General features: G+C 35.2%; 1 protein-coding gene across 11 annotated transcripts in view; it reads right to left on the reverse strand.

The window, feature by feature from the left end:
• CREB5 (cAMP responsive element binding protein 5) overlaps positions 1-14,535 on the reverse strand; it is a 275,297-nt gene that overhangs the window by 243,982 nt on the left and 16,780 nt on the right. Inside the window, exon 1 of one of the 11 annotated variants that reach the window (XM_058183478.1) lies at positions 1,303-1,370. The exons of the other annotated variants lie outside the window; for them this stretch is intronic. The gene's annotated coding sequence lies outside the window, so the exon portion shown is untranslated. Of the gene's footprint in view, positions 1-1,302; positions 1,371-14,535 lie in introns of those variants that run through there. 11 annotated transcript variants of the gene reach the window in all.

The raw sequence follows: 14,535 nt of genomic DNA on the forward strand, positions 1-14,535 counted from the left end.
CATTTGTATATTATATACAAAGTTAACTTTTATTGCCCCCAACAATCTGGGTCCTCATTTTACCTACCTTATAAAGGATGGAAGGCTGAGTCAACCTTGGATAAATACCATCAAATACCGATGGATGCTGGTAGGCAGAGGCAGATTTTTTTTTCCTCCCCAAAAACTAAGGTGGGTCTTATACTCCAAAGTGTCTTATACTCCAAAAAATACGGTAATAGTAAGTCAAACTGTAGCATGCCATGGATAAGAATTTCTGAGCCTGAGCAAATCCTTGGACTTACATGATTTATCATTCAACTCGATTTCTTTTGGATATATCACTATACATGATTTAAAACAAATTATAGTACATTGATGAACAAGTCAACTACAATTCCTCAGTAACTTAACCAATTGAGCTTTATTTTAAACCAGAACAATGCAATTCCAGTAGCTAATAGATACACATATCAGCAGCATAATTGCCCATCTCCTGCTATAAAAATTAGAGTCAGAGATCATTCTTGAAAAACAAAACAAAATCATATTGTATGAGTAACTCAGATGCCTTTTTTTAAAAGGGTTTTTTTTGTAAAAATATTCCTAGCTTTTTTTAATTTTTACAATCTTTGTGGAAATTTATCTTTTTCATGTAAATGTACTAATTGTCAAAACAGTGGAATGAAGAAAACAAATTTCTGGGGCCAAAAATGATATAGCATTCATACAAGTCACTTTGTAAACTTGTGGAATTAGTGAACTGGACAAAATACAAGGATTCCAATGAAATAATTGGTGCTTTTGAAACTACTTTCAAATTTCTACAAAAAGAACGTCTAAAGAAACTATTCTTTTTTCTTTTACAGGGTCTCCATACTGTGTAAGATAGTCATGCCATAAAACCAGCCAAACCCTAACTTTAAACTATAAAATTGGCAATCATAGCTGCCTTAGTTATAACTGTGAGAACAAGACATCTCTAAATTGATAATATTTTTTAACAATTAGAGGTCACCTGCAGCATGAGAAATTTTCCAGTTTGGGAGAACTATACAGAGAAGGTGCTTTGATGAACTAAAGAAACTTGTTAATGTTCTACTCATTATGTTTGAAAAATTGGATGAAGTGATGAAATATCAGATGAGAGAGAGAGAGACAGACAAGACAGACAGACGATGTTATCCCTTTCTTCAGAAGACTGAATTTTTACTAGATTGTTATAATGCAATGGATATTAGATAGTTTGAATTATATTTGCCTTGTGGGAAAGCACTGAAGGAATTAGGAATCTATATATATATAAATGCAAAAACAACTCACACATTAATCACGAAATCTCCATAAAGCCTACAAACTTGAAATTTGCCACGTATGTTCCTCTTGGCTTCTAGATGCTCACTAAGAAAGGATATTTTGAAATGATCATCAGAGCATTAGTATTTTCTATATTATTATTAACACGCTCTGATGCTAATTAGTTAGACATTCTACTGCCCCTCCCAACTTGAAAATAACTCTGGAAAGAATTGGATAGCATAGGACAGGCTTCTGTGGTACAATCTCATGGAGAGAAGGGGCTAGAAAGCCTGAGGGAGATAAGGGGATAGGGTAGGAGATGTTTCTGTGGGACAAGGCTGAGGGAGAGAAGGGGATAGGTTTCTATGGAGCCAGCCTGAGGGAGAGAAGGGGAGAGGAGAGGATCTATGGAGCTAGCCTGAGGTAGAGAAGGTAGGATAGGAGAGGCTTCTGTGGAGCCAGCCTGAGGGAGAGAAGGGGACGGGAGACGATCTATGGGGCCAGCCTAAGGAAGAGAAGGTGATAGAGAGGAGAGGCTTCTGTGGGGCAAGCCTAAGGGAAAGAAGGGGACAGAGAGGAGTGGCTTTTGTGGGGCTATCCTGATGGAGAGAAGGGGAGAGGAGAGGATTTATGGGACCAGCCTGAGGGAAAGAAGGGGATAGGATAAGAGAGCCTTCTGTGTAGCCAGCCTGAGGGACAGGAGAGGCTTTTGTGGGGGAAAGGAGAGGATCTATGGGGCAAGCCTGAGGGAGAGAAAGTGATAGAGAGGAGAGGCTTCTGTAGGGCAAGCCTAAGGGAAACAAGGGAATAAAGAGGAGAGGCTTTTGTGGGGCCAGCCTGAGGAAGAGAAGGGGAAAGGAGAGGATCTATGAGGCCATCCTGAGGGAGGGAAGGGAAGAGGAGAGGGCAAGCCTGAGGAAGAGAAGGGAGTAGGATAAGAGAAGCTTCTGTGGAGCCAGTCTGGGGGAGAGGAGAGGCCTTTGTGGGGCCATCCTGAGGGAGAGAAGGGGAGACTATAGGATTTATGGGGCCAGCCTGAGAGAGAAAAGGGGAGAGGAGAGGACAGGAGAGGCTTCTGTGGAGCCAGCCTGAGGGAGAGGAGAGGCTTTTGTGGGGCCAGCCTGAGGGAGAGGAGAGAAGAGGATCTATGGGGTCACTCGGAGGGACAAAAGGGGAGATGAGAGTACAGGAGAGGCTTCTGTGGGGCCAGCCTGAGAAAGAGAAGGAGAGAGGAGAGGCCAATCATAACTACTCATTAATTTTCAAATTCTAAGTGTCAATTTATCAAGCTCGATTACATAGTTTCATAGCGGTGGTATTCAGCTAGTTAGGTATAATGCCTTCAGGAAAAATGACTAAGAAAGGACAAAGCAAGAAACTTTTCTTTTGCCCAGGTAAAAACTCTGGAATGATAATTTTTAAGTTGAAAGAAATGGAATTCTTGTTGAAAATGGTAAGAATGGAAGCAGTTCACAAGGGGAATGGCTGACTTACTTAGATATATTTGACCAGATTCTGGATAAGCGTTTGTTAAAGATGCTTTGATCTGAATTCTGTATTGAAGGAAGTTGGCTATGTCATCTCATCCAACTTCTGATGATTCTCTAAGATCAAGAAGCTATGATATAAAATAATGCACACAAAGTCTTCAAGTAAGGTATGATCTGTGAAATTCAGCAAATAACTATTGAAGTTAGCCAATAATTCCAAAAACAATTCAGAAACTAGAAGCATAAGAATTTGAAACAAAAAAGAAAACCTGGAAGTGGTTTAAAAGCAGATATTTGAGAGGCATATCACCTACACTTTGAGCTTTTGTACATCGCCCCACAAAGAGATGCATCTTAATCCAGACAAAAGTGAGTGTAGATTAGGGGAAAAACTGCTAGGAAAAATAATTGTTAGAAGTTTATGGAACAGGGTTAGTTTCCATTGCAGATAAGCATTTATGAAATAAAAACTTTAAATTTAAGCACACTATCCTTTTCCTTATTTCTTACATTTATAATTCTGTTAACAATTTTTTATTTATAATATATATTATAAACTTACCTCAAGAAGTCAGTCTCAAGCCTTGGTCAGTCTCAAATCTTTGTCAGGAATCAAAGCTATGGACTTATAAAGGCCACTTTTGGACAAAAATGCCATCCCATTTTCATAAATGAGTAACATACTGATAATAAAAATGTCATTGTGACCAGGTTATCTAAACCTAATTGGCAACATTTCCATATGTGTACTTTTTCTCTGATCGTGGAAGCTTATTTTCTGAGAAATAGCCAATATACTAATAAAAAGTCTTGCTCTGAGTATGCTGAATCATCTCTTACAAAGAAAATTGTAGTCAAGGACAGGTAAATTTGGCATCTGCCTTGCTTTGGAGAAAATAAATATTGCCAATGTTCTATTCCTAAGGAACAGGTCAAATTAACTCCCTCATTTTCCATGAGCTGTTTTTCCTGTTAAAGAGAAAACAGCAAATAGATCTGCAAACAAACAGCCTGGATCAATGATATTTTATAAAAGATGACATATAAAAAGAAAAGTTGGCATATAAAAAACCCAGGTTGCCTACATATGTTTTAAAAATGTATAGCTAACACTATTTTATTTACTGTATACCGTGTTTCCCCCAAAATAAGACATCTCCTGATAATAAGCCCAATCGTGCTTTTGAGCTCATGGCAACAAGGCGCTTATTTCAGGGTTCAGAAAAATATAAGACGGGTTCTTATTTTCAAGGAAGTTAAAAAACAAAGAACTTGACAAAAAGGATACTGTTTAGCAGAAATAGAAATGTCACCCTTCACATTGCATAAAAATACAAGCATTAGATTGGAAGAAGCAGAGATTCAAGGGAAAGAGAAAGGTGAGGATTGCCAACATTTATTACAGGTAATCCTTGATTTACAACAGTTTGTTTAGTGACAATTCAAAGTTACAATAGCATTGGGGGGGGAAAGTGACTTATGACTGTTTTTCATACGATCATTGCAGCATCCCTACGGTCAGGTGAATAAAATTCAGATGCTTGATAACTGACTCATATTTATGATGATTCTCGTGTCCCAGGATCATGTGATTATGTTTTGTGACCTTCTGACAAGTAAAATCAGTGGGGATATTAACAACCATGTTATTGACTTAACAGTAACAGTGATTCACTTAACAACAGAAAGGTCGTAAAATGGCACAAACTCACTTAACAACTTGCTTAGCAACATAAATCTTGTGCAGAATTGTAGACATAAGTTGAAGACTACCCATAACTTCTTGACCAAGCTATTCCAAATGCTAGGTAACTGTCACCTAGCATTTGTCTGGAGTAGGATCTGACTTGATAATTAGCTTGTTCAAGTTCTCAAGTCACTTCAGTGGTTATGGTAACACTTATCTCAAATCAGTGTAGTCCTTGCCTGTTAGAAGGTCCTTAATATATAATACTTAATACAGACTATAGCACCATGCAGTATTTTGTCAAAAAAAGTATTTTTTTTACTTTAACACAGTGGTGGGATTCAAATAATTTAACAACCGGTTCTCTGCCCTAATGGTTTCTTCCAACAACCAGTTCGCCAAACTGCTCAAAAAATTAACAACCAGTTCTCCCAAAGTGGTGCGAACTGGCTGAATCCCACCACTGCTTTAACACTAATGTTAAAGTTTGTTCTGGCTTACTCTCTACTCATAGGCATTTTTAATGTACAGTGAAATTTTGTGTACAGTATCTTCCTACATTATTGTCTCTTAAATTTGGAGTTCTGAAATATCTAATTTGTAAACCAGCACCAAGATATTATCTGCTATTTGTTCCTTTTTATTAATTTTCACAGTTTGTTCAGATTTTGCAGTTTCATTATTTAAGTTTTTCCAACTGATAAGTAACCACAAATGTGAGTTGGAAAAGGAAATTTGGTATGACTTCTCAATCACATTGGGATTCTTTATTGCAGTGTAACTTAACTAATGATTGTGTACAAGCAGTTTCTTGGTACTTTACAAGAAGCGGGAAAAAGGAAATACATTAACTTGAAATTGTGGCAAACTTTGCCTGAAGCTTCCAGAAAATTAACTTCAGACATTATTCAGGTAAAACTGGAAAGAAGACAGAATAGAATATAAAAAATCATTGAGATGTGGAACAGTAACAGAACCTTAATGCCATCCTAATTACATTCTCCAATTTCTTTTCGTGGGAAAAGCCCCTAAAGTACAACCTCGGTGGCAGAGTGGTTAGAGTGCAGTACTGCAGGCTGACTGCAATTTGGCAGTTCAGATCCTACCAGGCTCAAGGTTGACTCAGTCTTCCATTCTTCTGAGGTGGGTAAAATGAGGACCCAGATTGTTGGGGACTATAGGCTGACTCTCTAAACCATTTAGACAGGGCTGTAATGCACTGTAAAGCGGCATACAAGTCTAAGTGCTATTGCTATTGCTACATGGTACTTTTTAAATCACTGTTTCAAACACATCTACAGGAATTCCTTGACTTATGACCATAACTGATTTCTATTACTAAGCATGTCAGTAGTTAAGTGAGTTTTTTACAACCTTTCTTGTCAGTTAAATTAGTAATATAGTTGTTAAGTGAATCTAGCTTTCCCATTGACTTTGCTTGTCAGAAGGTTGCAAAAGATCATCACACGACCCCAGGACACTGCAACTGTCATAAATATGAACCAATTGCCAAGTATCTGAATTTCAATCACATGACAATGGGGATGCTGCAACCATTGTAAATGGAGAAAATTGTTGTAAGTTACTTTTTTATGCCACTGTAACTTCAAATGAATGATTGAATGTCAAGGATTACTTGTAGCTAAAAATGTTTCATACTGAGTGTCCATAAGATATAGTTTAAAAAATAAAGTCAAGATGGAGGCCACACGAGAGCAATCCCATAAAAACCAGGCAGAGCTTCAATCACATCATCATGACAATTATTTTAACTTTTTTTATTACAATCAGTATGTGTCTATTTTAGAGTCACAGAGGTAGTCTTGAGAGACTGCAGATAGTCCTTGACTTATGACTACACTTGGGACCAGAATTTTGGTTGCTAAGCAAGGTGGTTGTTAAGCGAGTTGTACCTGATTTCACAACTCTTTCCCCCACAATTGTTAAGTGAGTGATAGCAGTTGTTAAGTGAATCGCATAGTAATAAAGCAAAACTGGCTTCCCCCATTGACTTTTGCTTGTCGGAAGCTGGCTAGGAAGATTGCAAATGGTGACCATGTGACTTTGTCATGCTCTGACCACTGTAAATACTTGCTGGTGGCCAAGAATCCAAATGTTGATCACTTGACCATGAGAATGTTGCAACAGTCATGTGAGGAATGATTGTATATCACTTTTTTCAGTGTTGTAACTTTGAATGGTCACTAAAAATGGATGTAAGTCAAGGACTACCAGTATTCAAAAACTGTTCCATAACAAAGAGGAAAATGTGCTTTGAGCCCCAGGAAAGGAGAACGCCTTCAGATGAAACTGAGCTGGCCCAACCCATCCAGAAGGGCTTAAAAAGGAGAGAAGGTAAGATACAATCAGTTTTGAAAGATGCTGATAATAAAGTCTATTTGAATAATTCTAGCTTTCTTATGAAGCCTGTTTCCTGGACAATCCTATGGGGATGAACTCCTGCACATTCTTATTGGAGAAAAATGGAGTCAATAGGGATATGGTATGAAACCATGAATGGGGTTCAAGTATTATAGTAAATCATAATTTAGTTTGTTTGGATCATACACTTTTTATTGTGTTTAAATACTAGAAAATATATTTTAATGGTACTCATGATTGTATTCTCAATTTTAATGTCTAGCCATTAAATTTAAGTTAAAAATGCTGTACATCCTGAAATGGAAAGTATATCTTACTTTGATACTGTTTGCTGTCCTCCATGAAGCAAATACAAGTTTGAAAAGAAACTTGTCAAGAAAAATAACTGAAAATCGGAATAAAGTGTTTTTCCTACTTTATCTAAACTGTGTGTGTCCACAAAGCACAGCTGATCTGATTCTTTTTTTTATTTTATTTTTTTAATAATATAGATAAAAAAGAGCAAAATGTTCAAAATTATATATATAATGTTTTGCCTGGTTACAGTTCTTTGGAGTAATATTCATCATAGTACGATGGTACTATAATAGTATCCTCTGATGGTAGTTTCATAATAACAGTGCTTTTCCCTCATAGCATTAATACATATTAATTAGTACCATATTTCCCCCAAAATACAACCTATTCAGAAAATAAGTCCTAGTTTTATTTTTTGGGGTGGGCCTAATATACGCCCTACCCCAAAAGTAAGCCCTAGTCCAGTGATGGCGAACCTTTGACGTCATTGAGTGCCAGCCTGCATGCTGGAAACGGTATGCAAAAACATCCCGTGAGGTATGTGCAGCCCCACTGGCCTTCACGTGCGTGGGAGCACCAATACCCGGAAGAGCAGCATTCCGTTGTGCATGCATGAGCTGGCACCCAAACACCTGGATACTGGGATGGACATGTGCCTGAAAAACAGCTGTCCATCATGCATGCACGCGACGTCAACATGGAAGTTCAGGTGCCAGCTTGTGCATGTGTGATGGAACATCACTCTTCCGGGTATTGGCGCTCCCACACGCACAAAGGCGCAAAAAACCTGTTTTTGGTTTATTGTTACTTCCACCATTAATATTTTTCCTTCTTCATCTGTGTATGTAGATTTGGCTTTTATTGTTTCTTTGATGTATAAGACCACCACCCCTTTTCTTTTGTTGTGCCAGAGAGAAATATAATTTCCCAATTTTGGGGTACTCTAAGAGTTTATTGTATTGTCTTTTGATAAGTTCTTCTTGTAAGCAAATTATATCTGTCCTTTTTTTGCAATTTTGTAAAAAGTCTCCTTTTCATGGGAGAGTTTAGTCCATTAATGTTAATTAGAATAGAATAAAATAGAATTTTTTATTGGCCAAGTGTGATTGGCCAAAGAATTTGATTTTCGTGCATCTGCTCTCAGTGTACATAAATAAAAAATAAAATAGTATGTTTGTTTCTTCTTTCATTGTGTCACTTATTCGTGGGTTTTTCGGTTCTAGCTGCTCTTGTTTCTCTCTGCTCCTTTGTTCTTATTCTTTCTTGTTCTGCTCATCTCTTTTGTTCAACTTTACTTCCTTCTTGTTGTTTAGTCATAGTTTCATCTATCATTAATTCCTCTTGCCTCTATTTTCTACTTCCTCTCTTCTTGTTTGTTGCTCCTGTGATATAAAATAATAGTTGTAGAATTCATATGCACTATCTAGGGAGTCCAGTCTGTGTCTTCTATCATTCCAGGTAACAAAATTCCCTCTGGTATCAACCATCTAAAGTTTACTTGGTGTTTGATCAACTGTCCTGTCAGAAACTGATTCTGCTTCCTCAGATCTCTAACTTTTCTGGGTACTTGTTTTAGCACCACAATCTCTCTTTCTTTATATTTCAGGGTTTCCCCTTTTATTTTTTTAAGAATTTCTGCTCTTATTGTTTTTTTCATAAATCTTACATATACTTCCCTTGGGAGTTTGTTCTTAGCATAGCTAGTGTAGATTCTGAATACTTCGTCTATCTCCAACTTCATCTCCTGTCTTGTTATTTGTAATGTTTGAGCCAAGAGGTCTACCATCAACTCAGCTATGTTTTCTTCTTTTCCTTCTTCGATATTCTGAAACCTCAAGAAGTGTTCAGCCTTTTTTTATTTGCAACTGGATTACCGTTCCTTCAAGTTCTTTATTGGCCTGTGTTAGTCTCTGATTCATTTCCCCTGGGGTGGGGGTGTTCTGCTTGTTCTGATTTTTCTTCAATTATTTTAATCTTTTCTTCATTTTTGGTTAACATTTGTTGAAAAGTCTCCAGTTTTTATCCATATTTTGTATTTTTCCCTTGATCACTCCCATTTCAGTTCTTATCTCCCCTATCTCAGACCTTATTTCAGTATGGTTCTTGATTATGACCTCTTGTAATGATTGGAACATTTCCATATCTTTTTGAATCGTATTGATTTTTTCCTGTTGAATTAAGCTTTCTATTGACCTTCGTCAATTTTCAACGAAGTACTGAAAAACATTGATGCTGGCCTCAAAGTAAACAGTGCTCAGATCAACAATTTAAAATATGCTGATGATACAGTTCTGCTTGCCAGTAAACATGAAGACCTTCAGCTCTTCATCAACAAAGTCTCAGAAATATCTGAAAAATATGGCTTGAAGCTTAATACCTCAAAAACCAAGATCATGGTCATCAGCAAACAACCCATTAATTTACCACTGATAAATTCAGAAGGAATACCACTAGAAAAAGTTGAAAGAATCATATACCTCAGTTTTAATTTACATGAAAGCTGGGACATTATCAGTGAAGTAAAGACAAGCATAGAGAAAGATCAAACAGCATTCTTCAAAATGAAAAAGGTCTTCTGGCATCATGACATAAGCCTAAGACTGAAAATCAGACTTGTCAGATGTTACATCTTTTCTATCCCGCTCTACGGAGTAGAAAGTTGGTCTCTGACAGAAAGCCCCTTGAAGAAACTAGAAGCATTTGAAATATGGATTTACAGATGGCTGTTACGTATAAACTGGCTTAACAAAATCACAAATGAGGAGGTGATAAGCCATCTGGGAAATCAAAAGAAAATCATCAAAGCCATTAAAAAGTGAAAGTTAGAATATTTTGGACATGTGATGTGACACCCAGAAAAATATGGCATCCTTCACTTAATCCTCCAAAAAAAGATTGAAGACAAATGAGGTCCATGCAGAAGAAGAACATTATGGCTTCAAAACCTAAGGGACTGGTTTGGATAAAACTCATCAGCACTTTTTCATGCAGCTGTTGACAAAAATAGGATTGCCAACATGATTGCCAAAGTCCAATGACAGATATAGCATAAGAAGAAGAAATTGATTTTTGACTTGAAGGGCTTGAAGTTGCTGATGATGGGCTGGATGATGGGGCAGATGATGGTGCCGATCCAGTTTTTTCCCCTAATTTAGGTAGGTTTGAATTTGACATTTTGAACTTTATCAATATATCAGCAACTTTATATAAAGTGATCTGATTCTTAAAGGAAACAAAAAGAAGAAAGTTCCTTCATAGCTTCTCAAAGTCATGTACAGTTTTGTTGCATAAACATTTTTTGCTGGCTTGTAACAGAGGTCTCGAATTTTGTCTCAGTTAATAGCCAGCTAAAAGTCCTTAGGCAAAGAAGCAAGACTTCTTTTACAGATGTTTTATACCTCATATAATGATAGCAGGAAGTCATTTAACTTTTACTAATGTCAAATTCAATGCCTCCACAATAGAAATAAGACTGTGAAATACTTTTTTTAAAAATTTGCATTTATATTCCGCCCTTCTCCGAAGACTCAGGGCGGCTTACATTATGTCAAGCAATAGTCTTCATCCATCTGTATATTATATACAAACTTGATTTTATAATTAGTTTATGGATATAAAATAAAATATGTGAGAATAAATTATGAGTACTCTAAAATCGTGGCATAAGAAACACGATGGGGGAAGTCTGGGATTTCCACCATTGCAAAGGCATGTTTCTTAAACTTGGAGAAAAGAATACGTTCCCATGTATCTGCTCAAGTCTTCTCCAAGATGCAACTATTTGATGTTTTGAAAAGAGGTGTATTACAGAATGTTACAAAGCAGTCTTTGAATGCTTTGCTCAAATCACATTTACACATCTTTTTTAGATTTTTTTTTTTTAATTTAGTCTTCATGAAATGTCTTATGTGAATCCAATGACTGTGGTTTATTCACACTAGAATCAAGGGATGACAAGACTCAATCCCCTCTTCTTCGCCTTGGCTTTTCTATCAATCTTCTATATCCAAAAGTGATTATTGGACTGCAGTCAAATCTACTAATATGATTTGATGAATTTAAAAGAGCATGGATTCTCATTTTCATTTGTTTCAATACATTTCAGATTCTAATATATTCCAGTCATCCTTATTTGCAAACAAGTATCATTAAGTTCACTTGGATGGATCCCAATTAAATATGAAGTGGGAAATCAAATTACATCTATCAACTTTTTTTATCCAAGAAATGTACTAGAGAAGAACAATTTAGATTAAGAGTGAAGCACAGGAAAAAGAGGTTTTTATATTTTTCCTAAAATATGTTTCTGATTTATAGCCCCAGTTTTAAAGCTGCTATGGCTGTATTGTATTGATTGCTTTCAAACATGGTAAACCATTTTGTTTTTAATCTGTCCTTTTCAACTAAATAAGGAATGTACAAGAAGTGATATGATTTGGACATTGTATCCAATTTGCTAATTTGGTACATTTTTCTGAATAGCTTTGTTCTAGATACCAGAACACTTAAGGCATGTATTGACTATTTCAACTGAATGATGTTTTCCACAGGAGAAACATAAATCTTATTTTTCTGATAGGTATATGGCTTTTTCTGAAATGGCTTTTTGTGAAAAAGGTGGAAGATAAACGAAGTTATTGCAAGTAGAAATCTTTTAGTAATAACCAATGGATATAAAAGAGAATAAAAAGTATTTCTATTCTTTTTCTAAAGTATTAGGCTTAATAAAGTAAATAATGCTGCTATTATAATAATTCATGTTTACTTAGATAATTATTCTACTATTTTCAGTAGAACTGGCATACAGTATGAGATTTTACTTCACAATATTTCTAAAGTATTGATTTAAAAAATTCCTAAATAGTGCATATTTAAAAAAATAACTAAAAAATGGGTTAGACTTCAATCCCATCTTCCTTTACTTTGAAGAAAATTCTATTCAACACAGAAATACTTTTTATAGGACACAGCTATACACAACATTCCTAATCCATGAGTGTATTTAATAAAAAAAAAATAAGATGTACCCTTTAAGATACCAAAATCTGAAACAGTTCCTAATTTTGCACTTTTCTGTGTAAAGAACTTTTGATTCTTTAATAAAAAATTTTTAAAAATACCTGAATGGACAGAACTGTATAAGAAATTGATTTAATTTCCTACTAAGTTTTGAGGGAAGAAGGCAGTAAAAAAAAACCTCTCTTTTTTTCAGTTTCCATCAATTATTGGTGTGAAAACATGACATTGAGCAGGCTTGATGATTCGATGCTCAGCAGTGGGCACAGTGATTTCTCTTCCTTTCTACACATCAGGCATCTTTCATTGTGGGAGGGGAATTTTCTCCTCTACTGTGACTGAAGCTGAAATTAACAGTAGGTTTTGGCCCAGCAAACACCACTTTTAAAATTATATAGTGACTTTATCGTGCTAAAACACGTTTGTTTTCACACCATTGTCATGGATGATCTCAGTAGGGCAATGTTGCAGAGAATAATGGTTTAGTCAGTCTCAGAGTTAGCAAAGAGAACACAAAACAATGTACTTATATTGATGCAGATGTAAATAATGCCATTTACAATTTTTTGACAATGGAATAATAGTGTTTTTTTTAATAATTGTCTGGTGATTATTGTAGCCTGGCAAGCTTCCTTCCAATCAACTCTACAGAGACATAAAATGCATAACCTTAGATGCCTCTGTGACTTCATGCTTATCTGTTGTGCAGCAGTTTGAGAATGCTTCAAGACATTCCTGAGAAGTTTAAAATCAGCACATTTTTATGAACCCAGTAGAGCCACAAAAAGGACAGAAAAGTCTGTAATTGTTTTGCCTTCATTTTTAAAAATTCTACAATTAGAAAGAAATATATTAAGTAATAAGCTGACAATTTGAAAATAAAAAAGTTACAAGAACAGCTCATGAATACCCAACAATACAATACTATTGCTGTGAATCGAACAAACTTTAATTATGGATTTTTAAGATTTCACCATCTGTACAATTTATACATGATTTTTTGCTTCTCTTGATAGAATTCGGTGTCACTTCAGGAAAAAAAATGAAAACGTGTTCAGAAGTAAGGTAGGATGAATTTAGAACTGTGCTGTCTATGAACATATCTAATTATGCTTATTTAGCCATAATATTGCTCTAGCCAAGTAGACAGTTTACACATACAGTAGATAAAAAGTTTTCTATTTTATAAATATACCAGATGATTCCCACAATATTTTTCCACTGTTGTAAAATAATAACAAATTAACTTTCTCAGAATGAAAACAGAGTGTTTTACATATATTTCATTACATTTTTGTTCAATATATATAATCTACCCAATCATAATGTTTTCTTTCAGCCCAAAAAATCACTCCTATTTTTCCTATTCATCTGAAAGATTATCACGGGCTTCCAACAACATGAATTTCAATAGAATTTCAGCTAGGATAATTTAATCCACAGCAGTTATACTTATTTTTAAAATATGTGGATCTTACATTTTAAAACTGCCAAAATAATTATTTCTTATTGGAAGGAAGGGCAGCATGGCTTAGTGGTTACAACATCTGCTTAAGACTTGAATTCAAGTATCTGCTGGCCCTAAACTTGCCGATTAAGGCTGATAATCCCTCTCTCATGGGATTAATTGTAAAACTTGGTCAGAGGAGGGAAAAGAAACATTTTCTAGAAATTTGTAAAAATGTATATCCTATCCTATCCTATCCCAGAATAAAAATTCTCAGAACAATTCTCAGAATTCTCAGTAGGGATAAAAACAAACCAAATTATGATAACTAATATAACTAACATGACTAATAAAAACTAATTCAAATTCGATAGCATTTATAATAATATACAAGAAACATAATGCACCTGGCTAAACAGTATTAAATTATGATGTTGATGAAACCAACTTGAGAAATATACATTTATTTGGTAATGGAAGAAAACTGAAATAGGTTACAGGAACTTCTTTGGAAATAGTGTATCATATACACTGTATGTATGCTGCTGATATGATTCGTCAAACAATAATGAGCAGCAAATAAAAAACTGTTTAATGATTAAGCAGATCTGAACAACATCCAGTGACATTTTTTATTTGTTCTGTTTATCTACTGATGCCCTTAAAAGCTAAAGTGAACTTTAAAAGCATTGTGCCCCTTAAACAGGTCATTGTTTATGAAATCAGCTATTTCTGCAATTATTCCTAAATCAGAATTCAAAGTGCACCAAAATTAGGGAACAAATTAAATAAGATACCATTCATATGTTTATGCAATTGTGAGTAGTTTTTTAAAAGGAAATCACTTATAGAATTATACTGATCTCTACTAAGAAGTAGAGATTTTAAATTCTTCTATGAGATCTTACTTATAGAAGAGTTCATATTGAAATGAAAAT

Source organism: Ahaetulla prasina, chromosome 4 (genome assembly GCF_028640845.1).
Source record: "Ahaetulla prasina isolate Xishuangbanna chromosome 4, ASM2864084v1, whole genome shotgun sequence".
NCBI lineage: Eukaryota > Metazoa > Chordata > Lepidosauria > Squamata > Colubridae > Ahaetulla > Ahaetulla prasina.